This window comes from Chiloscyllium punctatum, chromosome 31 (genome assembly GCF_047496795.1).
Source record: "Chiloscyllium punctatum isolate Juve2018m chromosome 31, sChiPun1.3, whole genome shotgun sequence".
Classification (NCBI taxonomy): Eukaryota; Metazoa; Chordata; class Chondrichthyes; order Orectolobiformes; family Hemiscylliidae; genus Chiloscyllium; species Chiloscyllium punctatum.
The window spans coordinates 59,828,359-59,853,749 of NC_092769.1; the positions used below are offsets into that span (position 1 = coordinate 59,828,359).

Consider the following 25,391-nt stretch of genomic DNA (forward strand, 5'->3'; position numbering starts at 1 on the left):
TTTCCTCCTAAGTCTTATTGAGTTCTGGCCTGCTGATGACATTGATTGCCTTATTGAGATCTACAAGAGTAAGGTAAGGAGCTAGGTATTGGGCCCTGCCCTTCTCTTGTCGCTGTACGCAGAAGATTACGTTCCCATCAAACTGCCAGTACGGAAACTGCACTCTGTTTCTGGGCACCCATTCAGTACCTGACAGCAGAGAAAACAAAAATTGATAGAAATTCAGGGCAGATAATTATAGATTTGAATTGAACATCTTTTTTTTCCATCCTGTTCCCTGAAGTTTGTAAATCCCAGTATGACACCCACTGTCTTTTTTTCCTGAGCTGAAACCCAAACCAATCTCCCCACTTCCTTCCTTTGCTACTGGTATACTTCTCCCTCCCTCTCCTCTCTCTGGTTTCAGTTATTCAGCTCGTGTCTGCAGATTGATTTGATTCTCAATCAGTTTCACTCCTAGTTTGACATCTCCAGTGGGTGTTGGTGAATTCCACAACCCCCCGCCATCCCAGGATTTGCTTCCTGGTCAGAACTCATTGACTTTCTCTTTACCGAAACCTCTTTATTTTCCCCAATGCCCTGATGTGAATCATCCTTTAGTTCATTCCCTGGGCTAGGGGTCATTTCCCAGGTCCTGTTCCCGGAGGAAGGCCAATGACAGAAAAAACTCATCTCACACCCACAGCCTCCATCCCACACCTGTCTGACCCCTACTGCGCATCCCTACAGCCATTGGTTAACAAAGCGCTTGCGCATTGGTATTCACTTGTGTATCGCATGCTTCAAATCACAATGGGACCCTGGTGATTGACGGCAGCTGCTGCCCAATAGACTGAAGGAGGTGGAGCTGGAGGAATCAGACAATGGGATTGGAAACAATGAATTAATGTGGGAACACAGGGTAAATGGACATGTCAGTGAGGGACAGGAACAATGCGCAGCAGGAGGGTTTCCTGGACAAACTAAGCAATGGGAGTCTAACAGGAGAGAAACTACAGGAAGATTCCGTTTGGAAGCTCGGGCAGGGACGGCTGGAAGGTGTTTCGGTCTGGTGGCTACTTGTATTTTCTGTTTCTACTTATATTTTCAGCCTATCCAGAGTTGTTGTTAACCATGTCCGAAAAACGTGGGCCTTAATCCAGGGGTATCCTGATCCCGAGTAAGGCCATTACCACTATGCCATAAGAGCCCCTCCCTGTTGGGCTAGTAGAAAGAAATAATTTTTCAATCTCAGCGCCATAGAAACTCTGTAAACTCTTCGCACTTGCTGTCTGAGGTGAGAATGGAGGAGACAGGGTAGACGAGGAGACAGGGTAGGAACAGACTTTCAGAAAGGAACTCAGTTTTGTTAAAGTTATTAACATGGTTCAGCACATGAATAATTAACACAAAGCTGCTGTATTTGTATTTTATACAGAAGATTAGCACCTGTAAGAGGGCATTTATCAACATCAGTAGTAACAGACCCCAATGAACACATTGATTCCTGGATATAACGAACAGCAACATTCCCATAACTGCAGACACTGGTGAACTTGCTGGTATCTTAGCAGGTGGAACGATTCCAGGAATTCCTTCCCAAATTTGGAGCAGGTGAATGGTCTCTCCCCAGTGTGACCTCATCTGTATGTTAGGAGGCAGATGAACAAATGAATCACTTTCCACACTGGGAGCAGGTGAATGGTCTCTCTCCAGTAGTCATGTGCTGAGTAGCATATTTCCAATTGAATTCCTCCCATACTCAGACCAACTGAATGGCCTGTCTCCATGACCTCATTGCTGTGACAATAGTTTGGATGTATGAATGAATTCCTTCCCACACATGGAGCAGGTGAATGGCCTCTCCCCAGTGTGAATGCAGTGGGGGCATCTGCAGATTGGAGGAGATAGATTAGATTAGAATAGATTCCCTACAGTGCAGAAACAGGCCTTCGACTCTCCAAAGAGCAACCCACACAGATCCATTCCCCACTAATGCACCTATCACTGTGGGCAATTTAGCATGACCAATTCACCTAACCCGCACCTCTTTGGATTGTGGGAGGAAACCCACATGGACACGGGGAGAATGTGCAAACTCCATGGAGACAGTTGCCCAAGGCTGGAATTGAACCCGGGTCCCTGGCGCTGCGAGGCAACAGTGCTAACCCCTGTGCCACCCCAAGATAGTGAATCTTTTCCTGCATTCAGAGCAGGTGAAAGTCTTCTGCTCAATGTGAATGCAACAATGAATTTCTAGCCTAGCTGGAAAATTCCCAAAAATCGCCAGATTTTCATAGCTACTCTTCATTAAGACTGCATTTATGTTCAGACAGGTCAAAAGATGGCTGAAGCATTGTCCATGCACAGAACACGAATACAACATCTCTTGGCTTTCTGCCTTCTCCTTCCATGTTCAAAATCCAAAGTCATTCTGCTTATGATAAATTGGGTGAATCCGTCAAAACCCCATGTGATGTTCGGTTTCCGTTTCCCCAACAAGAAATCCTCCCTTTTTTATACAACTGTGAAAGTCATTTTAAAGACAAAAACAGGAATGAGAGAAAGAATCCACAAAAGCACAAAGCAAAATTATGAAATTGTGCTGAGTGTATCTGGTAATTTGTGGGGCCAGTAGGAGGAGAAAGTGACCCTGAAATAGGCCAGACTGTTGTAAAAATCTAACTGGTTCAGTGACATCCTTTAGGGAGGGGAACATGCCACCCAGCCTGGATGTAAACAAGATTCTGGCTCCTCTGGGAGAAAAGAACAAGAGAGGGAGATGGCAGTAGAAGTATGAAGTAGGATTTACATCTCCAGAAAATGACCAGAGCTTTGAGAGAATATCCCAGACCATCACTCTCCACATCCTGCTAGTACTGGAGCAGCAAGTGGATGTGGACACGATCACCTGCAGGATCCCCCCCACCTCATACACCTTGCCCACCTGTCTGACAGCAGAACTGGATAAACAAACATTTCCTTCAAACAAATCCTAAAGACGGCAGGTGCCATTGTCTTCAGTCCCAGCTAGAAACTCTACTCCCTCACCTCCCACTCCATCCCTCTTTCTTGGTCACTATTTGAGGTGCTTCACAACCAGGACATCATATTTCAACCCAAGATGAGTTGCTAATTACCTCCCTCCTCCCCCATCACACAATGTTCTAAGATATCCTCCCCCCCTCTAATACCAACCGGCAGACAGCCCTGATTTTATATCGGTCCACTATTGCTGGCCATGCATTCAGCTGACAACACCAGAGGCTCTGGAAGGTCCCTGTGAACCTTTTTTGCCCCTCAACCTCACTTTCCTCCTTTAAAGATGCCTTTCAAATCTACCACTTTGACCAAACACTTGGGTTCTGCCCTAACATCACTGTACAGCCCAGTGTCAAATGTGACTCTGTCACATTTCTCTGAAGTATCTTGGAACAGTCCAATATTTAAAAGGCACTGTTCTGTCCTTATCACTGGGCAAATAACCTGTAACACCTCACCTCATAGCATGGGTACAGTTGTGTTTGGATTCTCAGGTCTTTGTGTATCCCACATTTCAAATTTCTCCATAACGTGGCTGTCCTGTGTCTCTCCGATTGGATGACCGGTTGCCCTGGAAAACTTGGCTTCAGGAGGGGTACAGGCAACAATGGATGGTGGCAGGGCTCCCATGTACCTTGCACGTGGCACCGATGATATCACCACAGAGCACAGCGATTCCTATTGGCTGCATGGACCTCACGTGCACATGATGCCTTTCGAGCTTCAGAGTGAGCCTTCCTTCTCTCTGCAATATCTGGAAGCAAAGCAATGTTATCCACTTTCCATTACTTTTCTCATTCAGGAAGGGAGGTAGAGAGGCAGGGAGGGACAGGGAAAAATGTTCACAGGGAAAAATGAAGGGAGGAAGTGAATCCAGAAAGATTGGTTCATGTGTGGCTTAAATTTATTGTCATTATTTGTACAATCAGCTTCACACATTCAGTTGTCTGGTTAAAAGGTTGGCCTCTTTCCTCAACTACACAACTGTAGAATTTCTATCAGAGATGGTCCCTATTAAGGGATAGGAAATTAGAAGTAACACACTGTATATAAAACAAGTATTACTTATGTATGCACATACATTGAGTGTCAGAACCAGCATGAAGATTTTGTTCTAGACAGTAAGCTAAGGCCATCCTACTCACTATTAACCATCCATTAGTTTTTTTGTCATCTGCAAACTAACTGCTCAACCCTCCTGTATTCAACTCAAAGTCATTTTCAAACCATAAACTGCAAGGGCCATACACTAAACACTATGGGATCCCACTGGGTACAGACTTTCAGTCAGAAACATATCTCTCAGCCATAACCTTCTGCTTCCTGCCACACAACCAACTGTGGATCCAATTTTCCAAATTTCAGTGGATCCCATGGACTCTTACCTTTGATATCAGTCTCCCAGGTGGGACCTTATCAAAAGCCTCGAGGAGACTACATCAAAACTATTGCCCTCATTAACATAACTGGATATTCATCAAAACAACTGAATTATGTTGGTCAGGTGTGAACTCTCCTTTAAAAAATGTATGCTGACTGTTCTTGATTAACCACATGGCATTAACGTTGACTTCACCAGTTTCCTCATCTCCACTACCCCCCATGTCCCAGATCCAACCTTCCAACTTGGAACCGCCCTCTTCACCTGTCCATCTTCCTTCTCACCAATCCGCTCCACCCTCCCCTCTGACCTATTACCAAGCCCCACCCCGCATCTACCTATCACCTTCAGCTACCTCCTCCCGATCCCCACGCTCCTCCTGATCCTATTCATTTCTCAGCTGCCCCTCACTCCACACTCCTAATGAAGGGCTTATTCCTGAATCATCAACTCTCCAGCTCCGTGTATGCTGTGTGACCTGCTGTGCTTTTCCAACTCCATACTTTTCAAATCTTGATTAATCACTACCTCTCCAAATACAAATTAAATCCATCCCTCAGAATAACTTCCAATAGTATCTGCACCACCAAAATGAGACTGACTGGCTTGCAGTTCCTTAGTTTATCCCTTGCTTCCTTCTCAAATAAAAATACCTGACTATTCTTCAGTCCTCAAGTACCTTTCCTCTGGTCAAGGTGAACTGAAAATTCTTACAAGCACCCCTTCTATTTCTTCCTAATAACTTATCATCCCAACAATGCAGGATAAATTTCACTTGACACTGGAAATCTCAAAATCTTCTCTTTGTGCAAATTTCTTTAAATTCTTTCACAGTAATTCTCCCTGATTAATCTCTCTCACTTGTGAACACTGACACATAGTATTCATTTAGAACCAGGCCTACATCCTTTGCTTCCACATACAAATTACCTCTGTGTCCCTTAATGTGCCTTACTCATTCTCCAATTATTCTTTAACCATTAATGTACCTGGAAAACAATGGAGTACTTCCCTTTATCTTACTTGGCCTTATCAGTTCATGTTCCCATTATAGCTCTCTATATCTCCCCATTTACATTCTCTGCTACACATTTATCTGAAAGTATCTGCTGCTTGTGCACTCTGGCCAAATCATTATCAGGTCTTATTAAAATCAACAAGTTTAGGACTTTGATTGCAGGCCCATCCTTGTCCTTTTCCATAACAATTCTGAATTTTTTGAAGAATTCTGATAACTGCCTACAAAATGCACCCCCACTCATACTGCACCCACTTGTCCACCTTGGTTACCTGAAGTAAACTGCAGGACCTCCCCCATTCTTTGTTGGTACTTCTGTATCCTGGCTTCAAAAGCTATACTGGATCTATTTTAAAAGTTCTGCTAAATCTTTCACAGTATGATGACTACAGTTGATGTTGGGGAAGTTGAAATCCCCCACTATTACTTCTACACTTCCTCGAAACTTGCCTCCTTATTTGTTCTTCTACTTTGAACGAACGTCTTCTCCTCGGTCTGCAAATTTCTTGAAACTCCAAAGTAATTAAGGAGTTTCCTAAGCTGTAATGAATTCTCTGAACATAGTTGTGATACCTCTACCTCCTTCACCGTCTTACAAGACGACCCTGTATCCTGGAGTATTGAGCCTACAATCCTGCCTCTCTCTCAACCATGTCTCAGTGACAGCAATGTCATCATACTCCCATGTTTTGATTTTTATCCTAAACTCATCTGCCTCAATCGTCAAAGCTGTAGGATTCAACCATGTCAAAATCCAATGCACCGTAACTGACCTGTAATGTCAATGCCTTCCTGACTCGCTTGTGGATTCTTTTCTTACCCTTTTGGATATTCTCTCTGGCTCCCAAGCCCCTGTCAAGTTAGGTTGTATGTGGCACAACAGCTTTTGTAACTAAATTTCCAGCTATCACAGTGGCTCAGTGGTTAGCACTGCTGCCTCACAGTACCATGGTCCCAGGTTCAATTCCAGCCTCGGGCGACTGTCTGTGTGGAGTTTGCACATTCTCCCCATGTCTGCGTGGGTTTCCTCCGGGTGCTCCGGTTTCCGGTGAATTGGCCATGCTAAATTGCCTGTAGTGCTAGGTGCATTAGTCAGAGAGAAATGGGTCAGGGTGGGTTACTCTTCGGAGGGTCGGTGTGGACTGATTGGGCCGAAAGGCCCGTTCCCACACTGTAGGGAATCTAATCTCACTCTGGATGTGCCTTCTCCCAACTGCTCATATGAGGAAGATATATGATTATCTTATCTCTAAGGGACTCAGAATGAGGCAGAGTTGATGCAACATACTTTTAATGAAAACCTGATTTGTATTATTTTTATCCCAAATAATTTCACTGAACTTGTGGTGTTTACAAACAATCAGAAACAGGTCCAGAAAACATGTTTTGGATATAAACAACAATGACATAAAAATCCAATACTGAAAATCACTTTTCAGACAATATGCAGGTGGATAGTGTTTACCCAGTGTAAATGTGTTGCTGTACAGCGACATTTTGAAAATTATCACAATTTACTATACAGATATACAATTGTATCAATATTTTACCTACAATACCAGCAGATCCAATACAGCTGAGTTTAATATCAACACAAACTGCCCAATGACTAAGGTTCATTCACTGGTGTGAGTAAAAGCAAACAGCAAGTCCTTTTATACAAAATCACAGCCAGTCAAGCAGCATCTGAGGAGTAGGGGAAATAGACATTTTGCGCATAAGCCCTTCATCATTCCTGATGCAGGTATACTTAGTAGCTGAAGATGGACAGACTTTCTGCACATGTAGCCATCAGTGACACTGTAAGCATCCCTTATTTCCCCACAGTGTGCAAGAGGAGCACATCCTGAGTCTGAGATCTCCTGTCATGACTCCTCTCCAGATTTATTTAGTTATTCCCATTAAGAGAATTTAAAATGAGCTCACAGTCTTCCTTTGTTATAAATGTCCCAACCTTAACTTAATCTGATATACAGTATCATACTTTTAAAAACTGTGGGAAAAAAAAACAAACTCCACAAGTAACACTTCCAAATTAGCTGTTCACATTGGGTCCAAGTGACTGTCTGAACAGCTCGAACTGAGATTGAACACCGCACTCAAACTTTCAGCTTCACCTTCTCCCTGTCTCACCTCACCTGTTTCGCACAACTCCAAAGCACTCTCATTGAGCCAAGCAACACACACACTGCAGCCCTGTGATTTAAATGTCAGCTGCACTGACTTCAGCCTCCTGTACTGTTTCAATGCAGCTCAATGAGCACTCAGGGAATAGTATCACATCTTTCATTTCAGCTCTTTATAACCTCCAGACTCAACACAGACTTCAGCAGATCTGGACCAACAAAGAGCTGTTAGGATCTGGAATATTCCACCTAAATAGGTGCCACAATATAAAATCACACTGAGTTTTAAAAGGAAGTTTGTAGGTAATTGAGAATGAGGGGTTTATGGGTTAAAATCATGAATCTGTGATTGGGACTAAATATGACAGTGCCTTCAAAGAGACGGAGTGTAATTTGGATAAATCTGTGTTCCCTCTCAGGCTAATATCTCTCTCCTCAGCTGCAGGGCCCAGAACTGAGCACATACCCCAAGGGTAATCCAATCACGAATTTGAACATCATGCTGCTTTTCGATTAACAAACATATCAGAGATATTTTTCCACAGAAAGAACAGACACCTTTTTCAGTCCGCAGTAAAATTCCATTGATATTCAAATTCATATTCAGATCCTGTTGACTATGCTGACTATCAGAACTTGTTCAAAGTTTGAGAGAAGATTTGTAGTTTGGGTGCTCGTTGTTGTGGTTCTGTTCGCCGAGTTGGGAATTTGTGTTGCAGACGTTTTGTCCCCTTGTTTAGGTGACATCCTCAGTGCTTGGGAGCCTCCTGTGAAGCACTTCTGTGTTGTTTCCTCTGGCATTTATAATGGTTTGTCTCTGCCACTTCCAGTTATCAGTTCCAGCTGTCCGCTGCAGTGGCCGGTATATTGGGTCCTGGTCGATGTGTTTGTTGATAGATTCTGTGGACGAGTGCCATGCCTCTAGGAATTCCCTGGCAGACAGCAGACTTCCGAGCAACACTAGAATGCACACTCAGAAACAATGGACTGACAAAAGAGACACAACAAACAGTGAGACAAAGTATCGTACCCCTGATAACAAGGAAAAGACAAACACACAACCTCAACACCAAGGAGAGGGAAGCACTAAACACACTAAGGAATGATAAGAACATAATCATACTACCAGCAGACAAAGGCAGAATGACGGTCATCCTGGACAAAGCAGAGTACATTCAGAAAGCTCAACAACTACTTGCAGATACCAACACCTACCAAAAGAGGGAGTTTGACCCCATCCCACAGCTCACGAATAGGATAAACACTGAGGAACCTGCAAAAAAAAACGGACAGATAACCAGGTTTGATCAACAGACAATGAAACCTGAAAGCAACACCACCCTCAGATTCTATGGACTACCTAAAGTGCACAAACCAGACATCCCACTCAGACCCATAGCATCACTACCAGGGACACCATCACACAAACTGGCTAAAGAACTACAACAGAAACTGAAACACCTGATCAGCGGATCCAGACACTCCATACAGTCAACACAGGAATTCTTGGACATCAGAAATATACACAGACAAGGAAGAAACTATGGTCTCATTCGATGTAACGGCACTGTTCACCTCTATCAACAAAACCCTAACCAGAGAAACAATAGCCAAACAGCTGGACATACAGAACAGACAACAAGACGGGGAACCTATCAACAAAGACTGCATACTCAAACTACTGGACCTGTGCCTCACAACACACTTCACATGCAACAACCAAATATATGAACACACCCATGGGCTCACCCATCTCTGGACTCATAGAAGAAGCTGTAATGCAAAGATTAGAACAAACAGTCTTACCGCAAATTCAACCCAAACTCTGGGTCAGATATGTAGATGATACCTTTGTAATAATTAAAAACACAGAAATAGAAAACACACACCGGATCATCAATGCCACACTCACAGGAATCCGATTCACTAGAGAGGAAGAAAAGGACAACCAACTCCATTCCTAGACGTGATGGTATAGAGAACACCGAATGGAGAATTCACCACAAAGGTATACAGGAAAGCCACACACACAGACCAAGTCCTGAACTATGAAAGCAACCACTCCAACACACAAAATAAGTTGCATCACGACACTATTCAAAAACAGCCACAACACACTGCAGCACACCAGAACTGCAAAAAGAGGAAAACACCTCTACAATGTATTCGCCAAAAATGGATACCCCCGCAATTTCATCAACAGATGCCTAAGGGAAAGACAACGGAATGAGGATATGCCACAACCCAAAGGACTAGCCACGTTACCATACGTCAAGAACATTTCTGAACTGACAGCCAGACTACTACGACCACTAGGACTCATAACAGCACATAAACCAACAGCCACTCTCAGACAACAACTCACCAGGACAAAGGACCCGATACCCAGCATGAGCAAAACCAATGTAGTGTACAAAATCCCATGCAAGGACTGCACAAAACACTACATAGACAAACAGGAAGACAGCTAAGGATCCGTATCCATGAACACCAACTAGCCACGAAACAACATGACCAACTATCCTTAGTAGCCACACACTCAGATGACAAGCAACATGAGTTCAACTGGGACAACACTACTATTATAGGACAAGCCAAACAGAGAACAGCCAGGGAATTCCTACAGGCATGGCACTCATCCACAGATTCTATCAACAAACACATTGACCTGGATCCAATATACCGGCCACTGCAGCAGACAGCTGGAACGGCAGAGACAAACCATTATAAATGCTGGAGGAAACAACACAGAAGTGCTTCACAGGAGCTCCCAAGCACTGAGGATGCCACCTAGACAGGGGACGAAACGTCTGCAACACAAATTCCCAGCTTGGTGAACAGAACCATATCAGAACTTGTATTGAAATCCCAGTCTCAATTAATACCCTGTAAAATGAATTCACAAAAGAAAAATTACTCATGGTCCAGGATAGAAATCTAGAAAAGACAAACATTTCTCTTACTTTCAGTTTGCTACATAAAAGTTCCTTTTCAAATCACCGTGTCCCAAATAACAGCCAAATGACTATTTACCTTGCTGATTGCTTGAATTGGATGCTAGCTGCTTGTCTCCCAAGCCAGAGGACTCTCAATTCTCTCTGTGCTGCAGCATGTTCCCCAGTTAAATAATATTCACCTTTCCTAGTCTTCATACCAAAATGTATGCACCTCACTTTTTCAACAGAGTATTCCATCTGCTGAGTTTTGACGATTGCTTACCCTGTCCCTACTTCTGTAATTTCATTGCCATCCTCACCACTACACACCTTCCCTACTTGCCTCCCCATCCATTTTGTGTCATTTGCAAACTTGGCAACAGTACATCCACTTCTGTCATCTCAATGATTAGTATAAATTGTAAATAATTATGGCCCCAATATTGAATCCTGTGGGTCTCCACAAGTAACAATTTGCCATCATAAAGATTCTAGCTTTATCTTTACTCACTGACTTCATTTCATAATTCAATCCTTCATCCTTGATTAATATATGCCACCAATAATGTGTTCAAATGGGTTTAAATTGTATAAAAGTAATCTCATATACAATACCTTATTGAATGCTTCTTGGAAATCTAAGTTTCATCTATTGGTTTCCCCCTCATCTATCTTGCTTGTTACCTCCAAATATTTTAACAAACTTATCAGCTATGATTCCCCCTTCACAAAACCACACCGACTCTGCCTGATTGTAGGAGAATGTATTATCACCATTTTTTACACTTACCCAGTGACACAGTAGGTTGCAAAACTGAGTTGAATTAAGGTGGCAATTTGTGGGGCTGAACACTCAGAAAAAGGTGATGACAGAAGCTACCGATTGTCATTACAAATCCAACTGATTCATTAATGTCATTTAGGGGAGGGAACCTGCTCATATGGACTGTGTGCATGTGCGTGTGTGGTAGCAGGAGATGGTAACAACAGCTCAACCTAAATTTTAGCAAAACCTCCCAAATCTGCCAATTCCACTACCATGAAGGACCAGGGGAGCAGGCACATGTGACCACCACCATATCCAATGGGGGATGAATAGAAATTTCCTCCAATTTGATTAGAACTTGGGAGCACAGTCTATTTAGGAGAGATGTAAGGAATTACTACTGCACAAAAAGGGTGGTAAATGTTTGGAACTATGCTCAATCACTAATAGTTAATCTGAGACAAATAAACTTATGGTTCAGCAAATGTATTCAGGGATATGAGCCAAAGGTAGATATATGGAGTAAGGCCACAGACCAGCCATGATGTCAGTCAATGGAAGAACAGCTGAAAGGCCTACTCCTGATTCTTTGTTCATTGAAAGCTGTACGCTTCAGTCTCTGTTACAAACCTCCTCACTCCAACTGTATCACTTGCTCTGGTAACTGCCTGAACCAGGCTCCTCACAAAGTTGGTGGAATATCAGACTTGGAGATCAGCTTTCAATCACAGAGCCACATCCTCAGTGTGACGTTCTATTTCCATTTCAGTGACATGGCCTGACTCCAACACAGTCACAGCTCCATGTGCTGGAAACCTCATCCAATCTTTTGTAACCTCGAAACTGAATGACTCTAACATACTCTTGATCTACGTCCCACTTTCAATCTCCCTGTAATCTTCAGCTCACGCAACACTCCGCCGCCTGCATGCTCGCTCACACTGACCTGAAAACCTCACCAGTTGAAACACAGCAACATTTTAAAATAATATCAGGTCCTTGTTTTCAAATCCCTTAATGATAGCGATTATTCCTATCGCTGTATTCTCTACCAGCCACACAATCCATCAAGATATCTGCACTCATCCAATCTGGTCTCTGGGACATGGTCAATTCATATCCCCAACAGTGGGCATTTTTTTTAGTATATTTTTTAAAAAATCAAATTAACTAAATAATTAAAATAGAGATGTTGGGTGAGATGATGTGTCATAACAGCATTGTGTGGAATGTGGTGGACCTACTGTAGCTCATAGTGACTACATCCACAGAAAGTTGCTTGAGAAACTCTGGCTCAGATTGACAAGCTGGAGTCTGAGCTCTGAACACTGCTACACATCATAGGGGGGGAAAGAGTTACCTGGACACTTTTTCAGAAGGCAGATATGCCCCTTAGATCAACTACCTCAAATTCAGTCAGTGGTCATGGACAGAAGGGTGTGACTGAGAGTGAGGCAGGTAGAGGGAACCAGAGGAAAAAACAATGACTGCAGATGCTGGAAACCAGATTCTGGATTAGCGGTGCTGGAAGAGCACAGCAGTTCAGGCAGCACCCAAGGAGCAGTGAAATCGACATTTCGGGCAAAAGCCCTTCATCGGGCTTTTGCCCGAAATGTCGATTTCGCTGCTCCTTGGGTGCTGCCTGAACTGCTGTGCTCTTCCAGCATCACTAAGCCAGAATCGAGGGAATCAGAGGTTAGTGCTGAAGGAGTTTCCTTCCACCTCCAAATCCAAGCCACCAGATGTTTAGAGGAAGAACGCCTCATCTTCCACCTTGGCGCCCTACACTCACATGGCATCAACGTTGATTGCACCAGTTTCTTCATCTCCCTTCCTCCCAACTCATCCCAGATCCAACCTCCAACTCGGCACTGCCATCTTGAACAGTCCTACCTGTCCATCTTCCTTCCCACTTATCCGCTCCACCTTCTTTCCGACCTATCAGCACCTTCTATCTCCATCTAGCGATCACCTTCTTAACTACCTTCCCCCCAGCCCATGCTCCAGCCCCACTCTTCTATTTATGTCCCAGCCCCCTTGCCCCCTCCCCCCCCACCATATTCCTGATGAATGGCTTATGACTGAAATGTCAACTCTCCTACTACTCAGATGCTGCCTGACTTGCCGTGCTTTTCCAGTACCACACTATTCGACTCCGATTCTCCAGTATCTGCAGTCCTCACGTTCTCCTCAGCTCTTCGGCTTGTCTAACAGGTTTGAGATTCTTGCTCCTTGTGTGGATGAAAGTGGGAGCTGTAGCAAACTGACCATAGCACTGTGGTACAAGGAACCATTCAAAAGGGGGAGCAAAGAGAAATGTAGGTGTAATTGGGGATAGCACAGCCAAGGAAAGAGAGACTACTGAAAGTCCCAAAGGATATGTTGCTTGCCTGGTTCCTGGCTTCAGGATATTTATCTGGACTGCAGGAGAATGATCCAGTTGTTGATGTAGACTGGAAGAGGAAAGAAGTTTTGCTGAAGGACTATGAACAGCTCGATGAGAAATTAAAAAGCAGAATCAAAAAGGTAATTATCTTTTTATACCGGAGGCATAAACAAATTTGCATGGGGTCAGCAAGATTAAAGTAGTGAAATGTGTGGCTGAAAAGTTGGTGTTGGAACAACAGATTTGAATTCGTTGGATGTTGGCAACAGTACTGAGGAAGGGTGGAAATGTTCGGATGGGACAGGCTCTGCCTGACTGATACTTGGACCCAAGTCCTGGAGAATGACATAACTAGGGCCTGTAAATCGGACTTTAAACTAACGTTTGGTGGGGGTTTCTGCATGGAAAATTATGGAAGAAGTTAAAATGGGGGAGGCTTCAGCACAGGTTTAAGTTTCCACAATCAGCAAAGGACAGAAAGTATGGCAAGGATCAGGAATTTAACTTTAGGCACAGCAGAAATTAGGAGGACAATTATGAAAAGAGTCGTCGTCACCGTAGGTCAGAGGGTGTTGTACCTAAATACATGCAGTATACGAAACATGGTAAATGAGCTTAAAGCAAAGATTGAAATTGACATGTCCAATGTTGTAGGTATCACAGAGACGTGGCTGCAAAGATATGAGGGCTAGGATCTAAATATCCAAGAATACACGTCCTATTAAAAGACAGGCAGATGGTGCAGAGATGCTTTGTTAGTAAGAAAATTAAATCGACAGCAAGAAGTGAGATAGAGTTGGTGGTGTAGAATCCATGTGGTAGAGACAATGAAACACAAAGGGAAAAGGGAAAAAGTGTACAAACTTCTTAGCAGCCGTTGATAAAAAAATAAATCAGTACATAGTAAAGGCATGCAAGAATGGCACTATTGCAATAATAATGGGGCACTTCAGGAAATCTCACGAAAAATAATTTGTGGAATGTCTGCGAGATTTTCTTTGGAGCAGCTTGTTGTAGAGCCCATGAGGAAACAGGCAGTGCTGGATTTTATGATGTGTAATGACGGAGACCTGATTAGGGCGGCACGGTGGCACAGTGGTTAGCACTGCTGCCTTACAGCACCAGAGACCCGGGTTCAATTCCCGCCTTGGGCGACTGACTGTGTGGAGTTTGCACATTCTCCCAGTGTCTGCGTGGGTTTCCTCTGGGTGGGTGGCGGGTCGGTGTGGACTTGTTGGCCCGAAGGGCCTGTTTCCACACTGTAAGTCATCTAATCTAATCTAAAGGGAGCTGAAGTTGATATAGGGAATGCTGGATGACTAAAGAAATTGATGTTTTGGTTAAGAAAAAGAAGGAAGCATATGTGAGGTTAGATCAACTGAACCCTTAGAACAGTATAAAGGAAATAGGAATATACTTAAGAGAGAAATCAGAAGGGCAAAACGGGGACATGAAATAGCTTTGGCAAATAGAATTAAGGAAAATCCAAAGGGTTTTTACAAAGTTGTGGGCGGCACGGTGGCACAGTGGTTAGCACTGCTGCCTCACAGCGCCAGAGACCCGGGTTCAATTCCCGCCTCAGGCGACTGACTGTGTGGAGTTTGCACGTTCTCCCCGTGTCTGTGTGGGTTTCCTCCGGGTGCTCCGGTTTCCTCCCACAGTCCAAAAATGTGCAGGTCAAGTAAATTGGCCACGCTAAATTGCCCCTAGTGTTAGGTAAGGAGTAAATGTAGGGGAATGGGTGGAATGCGCTTCGGCGGGGCGGTGTGGACTTGTTGGGCCGAAGGGCCTGTTTCCACACTAAGTAATCTAATCTAAAATCTAATCTAATCTAATATATTAAGGACAAAAGAGTAACTAGCAAGAGACTAGGGCCCCTCAAAGATCAGCAAGGCGGCCTTTGTGTGGAGCTGCAGAAAATGGGAGAGATACTAAATGAATATTTTGCATCAGTATTAACTGTGGAAAAGGATATGGAAGATATAGACTGTAGGGAAATAGATGGTGACATCTTGCAAAATGTCCATATTACAGAGGAGGATGTGCAGGATGTCTTCAAACGGTTAAAGGTGGATAAATCCCCAGGACCTGATCAGGTGTACCCGAGAACTCTGGGGGAAGCTAGAGAAGTGATTGCTGGGCCTCTTGCAGAGATATTTGTATCATCGATAGTCACAGGTGAGGTGCCGGAAGACTGGAGGTTGGCAAACATGGTGCCACTGTTTAAGAAGGGCGGTAAAGACAAGACAAGGAATTATAGACCGGTGAGCCTGACCTCAGTGGTGGGCATGTTGTTGGAGGGAATCCTGAAGGACAGGATGTACATATATTTGGAAAGGCAACGACTGATTAGGGATAGTCAACATAGCTTTGTACATGGGAAATCATGTCTCACAAACTTGATTGAGTTTTTTGAAGTAACAAAAAAGATTGATGAGGGCAGAGCAGTAGATGTGATCGATCTGGACTTCACTAAGGCGTACAACAAGGTTCCCCATGGGAGACTGATTAGCAAGGTTAGATCTCATGGAATAAAGGGAGAACTAGCCATTTGGATACAGAACTGGATCAAAGGTAGAAGACAGAGGGTGGTGGTCGAGGGTTGTTTTTCAGACTGGAGATCTGTGACCAGTGGAGTACAAGGAACGGTGCTGGGCCCTCTACTTTTTGTCATTTATGTAAATGATTTGGATGCAAGCATAAGAGGTACAGTTAGTAAGTTTGCAGATGACACCAAAATTGGAGGTGTAGTGGACAGCAGATTACAACAGGATCTGGACCAGATGGGCCAATGGGCTGAGAAGTGGCAGACAGAGTTTAATTCAGATAAATGCAAGGTGCTGCATTTTAGGAAAGCAAATCTTAGCAGGACTTATACACTTAATGGTAAGGTACTAGGGAGCGTCATTGAACAAAGAGACCTTGGAGTTCAGATTCATAGCTCCTTGAAAGTGGAGTCGCAGGTAGATATGATAGTGAAGACGACGTTTGGTATGCTTTCCTTTACTGGTCAGAATATTGAGTACAGGAGTTGGGAGGTCATGTTGCGGCTCTACAGGACATTGGTTAGGCCACTGTTGGAATATTGCATGCAGTTCTGGTCTCCTTCCTATCGGAAAGATGTTGTGAAACTTGAAAGGATTCAGAAAAAATTTACAAGGATGTTGCCAGGGTTGGAGGATCAGAGCTACAGCTAAACAGGCTGGGGCTGTTTTCCCTGGAGCGCAAAGGCTGAAGGGTGATCTTATAGAGGTTTACAAAATTATGAGGGGCATGGATAGGGTAAATAGACAAAGTCTTTTCCCTGGAGTCGGGGAGTCCAGAACTAGAGGGCATAGGTTTAGGGTGAGAGGGTAAAGATATAAAAGAGACCTAAGGGGCAACTTTATCACACAGACTGTGGTACGTGTATGGAATGAGCTGCCAGAGGATGTGGTGGAGGCTGGTACAATTGCAATATTTAAGAGGCATTTGGATGGGTATATGAATAGGAAGGGTTTGCAGGGTTATGGGCCGGGTGCTGGCAGATGGGACTAGATTGGGTTGGGTTATCAGGTCAGCATGGACAGGTTGTACCGAAGAGTCTTGTTTCCATGCTGTACATCTCTATGACTCTATGAACACTTGGGATGCAGCAACCACAACATAATAGAGTTCATTCTGCAGTTTGAGAGGGAGAAGATTGATGTAACAGGATTATAATTGAGTAAAGATAAGAACAAAGACCTATGGGTGGAGCCAGCCAGTGTTGGTTGGAAAGGGGAACCTAGCAGGGAAGACAGTGGAGCAGCAATGACAGAGTTTCTGGGGTAATTCAGGAGACACTGCAGAAATTCATCCCTAGGAGAAGAAATATATTCAGGAGAGGATGAGGCAACCATAGCTGACAAGAGAAGGGAGAGCTTAAAAGCAAAAGAAAAAGCATAGCATATGGTGAAGATTAGTGGAAGCCAGAAGATTGGGAAGCCTTTAAAAAACAGCAGGGGACAACTTAAAAACAACAAAAAGAGGGGAAAAGATGAAATATGAGAGTAAGTTTACTACTAATATAAAACTGCAGGAGATTTTCTTGGATATGTAAAAGGTCATAAAGAGGCAAGAATGGTCATAGGCCTGCTGGAAAACGAAGCTGGAGAAGTAGTAATGGGGAACAAAAGGAATGGCAGAGGTACTTTCCATCAGTTTTCACAGGGGAAGACACCAGAATTTCAAGACAGACATGGGGTAAAGAGTGCTGTGGTCATCAGTAAAGTGAAAGGGCTGGGAAGCTGAAGGTGGCTACATCATCAAGACCAGATAGACTATACCCTAGATAACTGAAGGAGATTGTGGAGATGTTGGTGGTGATCCTTCAGACATCACTAGAATCAGTGGGATCCCAGATCACTGGAAAATAGCTAATGCAACATCCCTGTTTAGGAAAAGAGGGAGACATGGACAGCAACTATAGGCTGGGTAGCCTGATCTCAGTTGTTGATAAAATTTTAGAGTCCCCTATTAAGGATAATACTGCCGAGTACCTGGAAGTGCACGGTCAAATAGGGCAGAGTCTGCACGGCTTCACCAAGGGGTGATCATGCCTGTGGTAACAAATAAGTTAGACAAAGTGGACATCGTCTGTTTGGATTTCTGGAAGACTTGTGGTAAGGTACTGCACAGCAGGCTGCTTAATAAGATAACAGCATGGTTTTAGTGGAAACAAAGAATATTGGCTGCCTGGGAGAGTCATGATAGAGGGGTCTTTTACAGAATGGCCGCCAATGAAGCGTGACCTTCCACAGGGGCCAGTGATGGGAAGTTTAACTATTCTCATTATGCTTTACTGAACTTTAAAGAAACCGAGGGCAATGATTTGGACAGGCTGCGAGACTGGACAAAAAAGTAAAGATGGAATACAATGTAGGAATCTGTTAGGGTTGTGCAATTTGATAGAAAGAATAAAGGCGTAGATTACTTTTTGAAAGGGAGAAAGGCTTCAGAAATTTGAAGGGCAGAGGACTTTGGCAATCCTAGTTCAGGAGTTCTCTTAAGGTTAACATGCAGGTTCACTTGGCAGATCAGAAGGCAAATCAGGGGCAGCACGGTGGCTCATTGGTTAGCACTGCTACCTTACAGCACCACGGACCCAGGTTCAATTCCAGCCTCGGGTTGCTGTCTGTGTGGAGTTCTCCCCGTGTCTGCATGGGTTTCCTCTAGGTGCTCTGGTTTCCTCCCACAGTCCAAAGATGTGATGGCCAGGTGAATTGGCTATGCTAAACTGCCCGTAGTGTTAGGGGCATTAGTAAGGGGGAAAATGGGTCTGTCTGGGTGGGTTACTCTTCGGAGGGTCTGTGTGGACTGGTTGGGCCGCAGGGCTTGTTTCCACTCTGTAGGGGAATCTAATCAAATGCCATTTTAACATTTATTTCAAGGAGACTATAATACAGGAGCAGTGATGTACTGCTGAGACTGTGTCAGCTCTGGTGAGACTGCATTTGGAATATTGTGAGGAGCTTTAGGCTCTGCATCGATGGAAGGATATGTTGGCATTGGAGGGAGTCCATAGCAGGTTCACAAAAATGATCCCAGGATGAAGGGCTTGTCATTAAAATAACGGTGAGGAATCTGGGTCTGTATTTGAGTTTAGAAATATGAGCGACTGTAGGAAGGATAGAAAGGGAGGCAAAGAGAAGGAGGAGTGATGCTTGTGATTAAGGAAAACATTACTGTTCTAACTAAAATCTGATAGCATTTCTAAAAAGTCGTCCAGTGAACATATATGGGTTGATATCAGAAAGGAATGATCACTTGGATGGAATTGGGAAACCGAGGACATACGCAAGAAAAATACGGTTGTAAAAGTGGGTAATTCAACTTTACAAATATTGATTGGGACTACCAACATGTCAAAGGCTTGAATGGAGGAGAATTTATTAAATATTCCAAGAAAATTTCTTAATCAACATGTAAATGCTCCTATTAGAGAAGGAGTAAAATTTGACCTTCTCTTGAATAATCAGGCTGAAGTGATAATTGGGGAACATTTCAGGTCTAGTCATTATAAATCTATCAACTTTAAACAGTTTTGGAAAAAGTGAAGCCTTCCATAAAGTTCAAGTTTTTAACTAGAGCAAGGCAAATTTTAATGGTGAGAAACAAGAATTTTAAAAGTTAATTGGCGTAGATTGTTCACAGGTAAACAGACCTCTGATAAATGAGAGGCTTTCAGAAGTGTGATAACAAGAATTCGATGCCTTCATAAGACCATGAGACATAGCAGCATACATTAGGCCATTCGGCCCATTGAGTCTGCTCTGCCATTCAATCATGGCTGATACATTTTTCAACTCCATGCTCCCATTTGATCTCCTTGACAATCAAGAACTTATCTATCTCTGTTTTAAATATACTCAATGACCTCATTTCCACAGCATTCTGTGGCAATGAATTTCAGAGATGCACTGCTTCCTGGCTAAAGAAGTTTCTACTTATCTCCGTTCAAAAAGGTCTTCCCTTTGCACTAGGGCTGCCCCTTTGGGAAAAAAGTGAGGACTTTGGGTCCTAGTCTCTCCTGCCAAAGAAAACATCTTCCCAAGATCTACTCCATCCAGGCTGTTCAGTATTCTCTAAGTTTAAATTCAATCCCCCGTCATCTTTCTTAACTCCATCAAGCGTAGTCATGGAGTCTGCAACCATCCCTTATGCATTAAACTTTTTATTCCTGGGATCATTCTCTTGAACCTCCTCTCGACCTGCTCCAGGATCAAGTCCTTCCTCAAGTATGGGGCCTAAAATTGCTCACAATATTCTAAATGTAACCTGACCAGACCATTATAAAGCCTCAGAAGTACATTCCTGCTTTTATACTCCATTCCTCTCAAGACAAGTTACAACATTGTATCTGCCTTCCTAACCATCAACTCAGCCTGCAAGTTTACCTTGAGAGAAACATGGACTAGGATTCCCAAGTCCTTTGGTACTTCAGATTTCCAAATCTGAATTCTTACGATTTTTAGCCTTGATTATTACAACCAAAGTGCATGACCAGTTGCAGCAAAAGGTTAGAGAAAAATGGATGAATAAAGATAGTGAAGCGCTAATGAAGAATGAAAAAGAATCATTTTAGATAAAGACAGCTGGGTTCAAATGAATTTCTTGTAGGGGCTTTCTTAAAATGGAGATCAGGAAGACAAAGATAACCTAATCTGTCAAGGCTAAGAATAATCCAAAGAGATTCTACACACGTACAAAGAAGAGAGCAACTGGCCACCTTAAGGATCAAGGAGGTTATCTTTGCAATTGAAACTCAGTAGATGGGGAAGATATTAAATGAATATTTTCTGTCATCTTTTCCTGTGGAGAAAGCAAGCCCAAATGTTCACTGTCCATTTATGAAGCTGGGCAGTTCCTGTTGCCAAACTATTTGACCAAGGACGAATGAAACAAAGATGAGGTAATATTTTTAGTGGCTGGATTGACTTTCTTCTGTGTGGCTTCATGCTACATTTAGAGTTGTTCTGTTCCCAGGATGGAGAGTTTGACTTACAAGGAGAGAGTGGACAGGCTGGCACTTCTTTCACAGGAGCATAGGAGGATGAGGGGTGGCTTGATAGAGGTTTATAAACTAATGAGGGGCATAGATAAGGTGCATAACAAAGGTATTTTCCCTCGATAGGGGAATCCAAAACTAAAGGTGAGAGAAGAAGGATTTAAAAGGGAACCAAGGAGTAACCTTTTAACACAGAGAGTGGTTTGTATGTGGAATGAACTGCCAGAGCAAATGGTAGATGCAGGTAATGTTACAAGATTTAAAAGGCAAGATTTAAAGAGATATAGGCCAACACAAACACGAGGGACTAATTCACTTTGGGAAATCTGGTCGGCTGGACAAGTTAGACTGAAGGAAGCTGGAGAACTCAGGGAAGTAAATACTGAGGTTTTGAAAACAGTCAACACTGCAGGAGAGGAAGTGCTGGAAATCTTAGAAAATATAACAATTGATATATCTGTGATACCTAATGAAGTGTACCCCAGGGCATTGTGGGAAGTAAGGGAGGAAATTGCAAGGCCTTTTGCAGAAACATTTGTGTCATCTATAAATTCGGGTGAGGTTCCCAATGACTGGATAGTGATTAATGTTCTGCCTTTGTTGAAGAAGGAATGCAGGGAGAAGCCTGGGAACTGTAAACCTATGAGTCTGATTTTGGTTGTGGGCAAGTTGTTGGAGGTGATTGTGAAAGATAGCATTTAGAGAGGCAAGGAATGATTTGGGATTGTCAGCATGGTTTTGTGAGTAACCAAGAAGATTGAATGAGGCCAGAACAGTAGACATTGTTTAATTGAACTTTAGAAAAATCTTTGACAAGGTTCCATATCGTAGATTAATTAGTAAAGTTAGGTCACATGGGATTCAGTGTGAGCTTGCCAGTTGAATGTAAAATTTGCTTAAGAACACAAGACTGGATGTGGTGGTGGAGGGTTGTGTTTTGGACTGGAACCCAGTGACCAGCGGTCTTCCACTGGGATCGGTACAGAGTCCGATTTTTTTTGTTGTTTATACAAATGCTTTAGATTAGATTATAGTTAGTCAATTTGCAGATGACACCAAAATTGGTGGTATAATGGATAGTGAAGGTTATTTACGATTACAAAGAGATACTGATCAATTGGGTCTTTGGGCAGAGGAGAGTCAGATGGACTTTCATTTGCCCAGTGGAAGTTTCTCCATTTTGGTAACAAAACAATAAAAGTACAGCCTTGGATAGTGCTGTAGAACAAAGACACTTAGGATTCCATGACTTGTACTTAGAAGTTGATGTCACAAGTAGACAGGGTGGTTAAGGTGGCTTTTAATATGCTTACCCTCATTGCTCAGACCTTTTCTGCTGGAGTTGGGAGATCATGTTGAGGTTGTCCAGAATGGTGCTGAGGCTTCTTCTGGAATACTATTTCCAGTTTTCAATGCCCTGTTATAGGGAGAATCTTGTTAAGCTGGAGAGAGTTCAGAAGAGATTTGCCAGGATGTTTCTGGGAATGGAAGGATCGAGTTATAAGGAGAGGCTGGATATGCGGGGACTTCTTTCAAATGAGGGTAGGAGGTTGAGGTTAACCTGAAAGAGGTTTATAAATTCCTGAGGGGTATAGATAAGGTCAATTGCAAGTGTCCTTTTCCAAGGGTGTGGATTTCAAGACTAGGGGGCATATTTTTAACGATGAGAGGAGAAAGGCTCAAAAAAAGACATGAGGAGCAACCTTTTGTTTTCCCCAAAACATAGAGTGTTTCATATGTGGAATGAACGTCCAGAGAAAGTGGTGTATGTGGGTACAGTCACAAGCTTTAAAAGACACTTGGATAAGTACATGAATAGGAACAGTTTAGCAAGATAGGGGCCAAGTGTAATCTGAACTACTTTAGATTTGGAACATGGTTGGCATGGACTGGTTGGACTGTGGGGTGTGTTTCCGTGCTGACTCAATTACTCCATGTGATTGAGATTAACAGAATATAAGACGCCTAGTTAGAGTCAACGTGAAGAAGATATTTAAACTAGTATGAGATACTAAAAACCAAGGGCACAGCATCAGTGATGACCCTTCAGAACTGGAACAGTTTCTATGGATTAGAGCATAGCTAATGTAACCCTACTATTTAAAAAAGGAAGCAGAGAGAAAACATGGAATGATAGACTGGTTAGCCTCACACTGGAAATCACTGACAGGATTGAACAGACTCAGTGTCAGCATGGATTTACGAAAGGGAAATGAGACCTGGTTCCCATGTACACAAGTTGTTCAAAATATGTATGCAGGTGCAGTAGGAAGTGAAGGATGCAAATGGTATGCTGGCCTTTGTAGCAAGAGATTTTGAGTTCAAGAGCAGAGATGTCTTGCTTAAATTGTACTGGATGTTGGTGAGACCACACTTGGAGTGTTGTGTGCAGATTTGGAGTACTTATCTGATGAAGAATGTTCAGGTTCTGAAGACTACACAGCAAAGGCTTAACCAGAGTGATTTCTGGGATGACAGGACTGACGTATGAGGACAGAATGTACTGGCTAGGATGAAATTCACTTGAGTTCACAAGACTGAAGTAAGATCTCACAGAAAGGAATACAGGACTAACAAGGTAAATGCAGGAAGGATGCTATCACATAGTTGGGGGTTGGGGGGGGGGGGGGAGGTTGTCACAATTTCAGGATGTGGGTTAGGCTATTTAGGATTGAGTTGAGGAAAAACATTTTTTACCTCAGAGTCTGGTGAACCTGTAGAATTTGCTGCCACAGAAAGCAGTTAAGGACAAAATATTGAATGTTTCCAAGATGATATGCATAGTTCGGAGGGCTAAAGGGATCAAAAGGTTGTAGCGGGTTACTGAGCAGTACGATCAGCCATGATCATACTGAATAACAGAGCAGGATTGAACACCACAACAACCTATTCCCGTTCCTATCTTCTACGTTTCTATTCTGTTAAGGGTAGCAAATTAAAACAAAATGATTGTAACTGACCCAGATATCAGCATTACCTTTCACTACTGGATAAAAATCCTGTAACTCCGCAGTGACCATCAATTTGGGGGCGGCTTCACCACACGGCCTGCAGCAGTTCAAAAAGGTCAACGAGAGGCAGGGTGATTTTGGAAGCTTCTTGTCTGGCTGCCGTCTCTCGCTTTCGATTCAGTTCTCAAATTGATGAATGTTCTGACAAAAGCGACATCGTATATAGGAAAGAAGAAAACATCTTTATAAGTTTGCTGATACTAAACCGAGAATCACGGCCGGTGACCAGGACCTGTATCTGGGAAGGAGCCGGAGGCTCTCTGCGGCTTAAATCACGACCCGGGAAACGCCATGGTTGGGGCTAGAACCCTGCACTGATCAACCATGAAACCTGCAATCGGGGGTGTAGCTCCGTGCACTGCACGCCCTTTAAACTTCACACACCGCCTATAGATAGGACACACCAACGTTTCTTTCCAGCCACCACTCACCAAACGCATTCTCACAATACGTGAGCTGTGACCATGCTCTAACACCGTTACGCTGTTTCGTAACGTTGAACAGAGAGCAAGGGGCGGGCCTGGAGGACCACGCTGCAGCCGCTGGTCCTCCAACCATTCAGTGAGACTGAGCGGCGGTTGGGTGCCCTGACCATTCAGAGAATGTAGTCAAGATTAGATGGTGCTGGAAAAGCACGGCCGGTCAGGCAGCATCCGAGGAGCAGGAAAATCGATGTTTCGGGCAAAAGCCCTTCATCAGGAATCCAGGAGTTTGCACGTTCTCCCCGTGTCTGTGTGGGTTTTCCTCCCACAGTCCAAAGATGTGCAGGTCAGGTGAATTGGCCATGCTAAATTGCCCGTAGTGTTAGGTAATGGGTAAATGGAGGGGTATGGGTGGGTTGCGCTTTGGTGGGTCGGTGTGGACTTGTTGAGCCGAAGGGCCTGTTTCCACACTGTAATATAATCTAATTGTAGTTTCTAATGCATGAGAACCCTTCTCTCACAGCACACAGCACTGCTTGCGTAGCTCAGTGGTTAAATTGGGGAGGAACACGCACAGGGGAATGGACTAAACTTTCTTCTTTCTTTTGTTATGGACTAGGCCAGACCACTCAAAACATTCTTAAGCAAGTAGCCCAGATCAAAACTTTTCAATTTGTTTCAGTAAGTGTACAGTGAAAATTACCTGGAGTAAGTTAGCTAGATTGACTACTAGATTTTGAAACAGACAAAAAAATGATTCACAAAGTTACACAAGGAAACACAAAGAACAGAATAA

At 43.4% G+C, this 25,391-nt stretch overlaps 1 long non-coding RNA gene across 2 annotated transcripts; it reads right to left on the minus strand.

Annotated features, from left to right (window-relative positions):
• Positions 1 to 6,694: 6,694 nt before the first annotated feature.
• LOC140456971 (uncharacterized) lies at positions 6,695 to 24,686 on the minus strand. Of its 2 annotated transcripts, XR_011953288.1 has the most exons (4): positions 24,605 to 24,686; positions 24,140 to 24,314; positions 8,762 to 8,819; positions 6,695 to 8,533 (listed from the first exon to the last, which is right to left on the minus strand). It is a non-coding gene; the product is annotated as an uncharacterized lncRNA (long non-coding RNA). The 2 variants fall into 2 exon arrangements; XR_011953287.1 differs by lacking the exon at positions 24,605 to 24,686 and having other exon boundaries at positions 24,140 to 24,597.
• Positions 24,687 to 25,391: the final 705 nt, after the last annotated feature.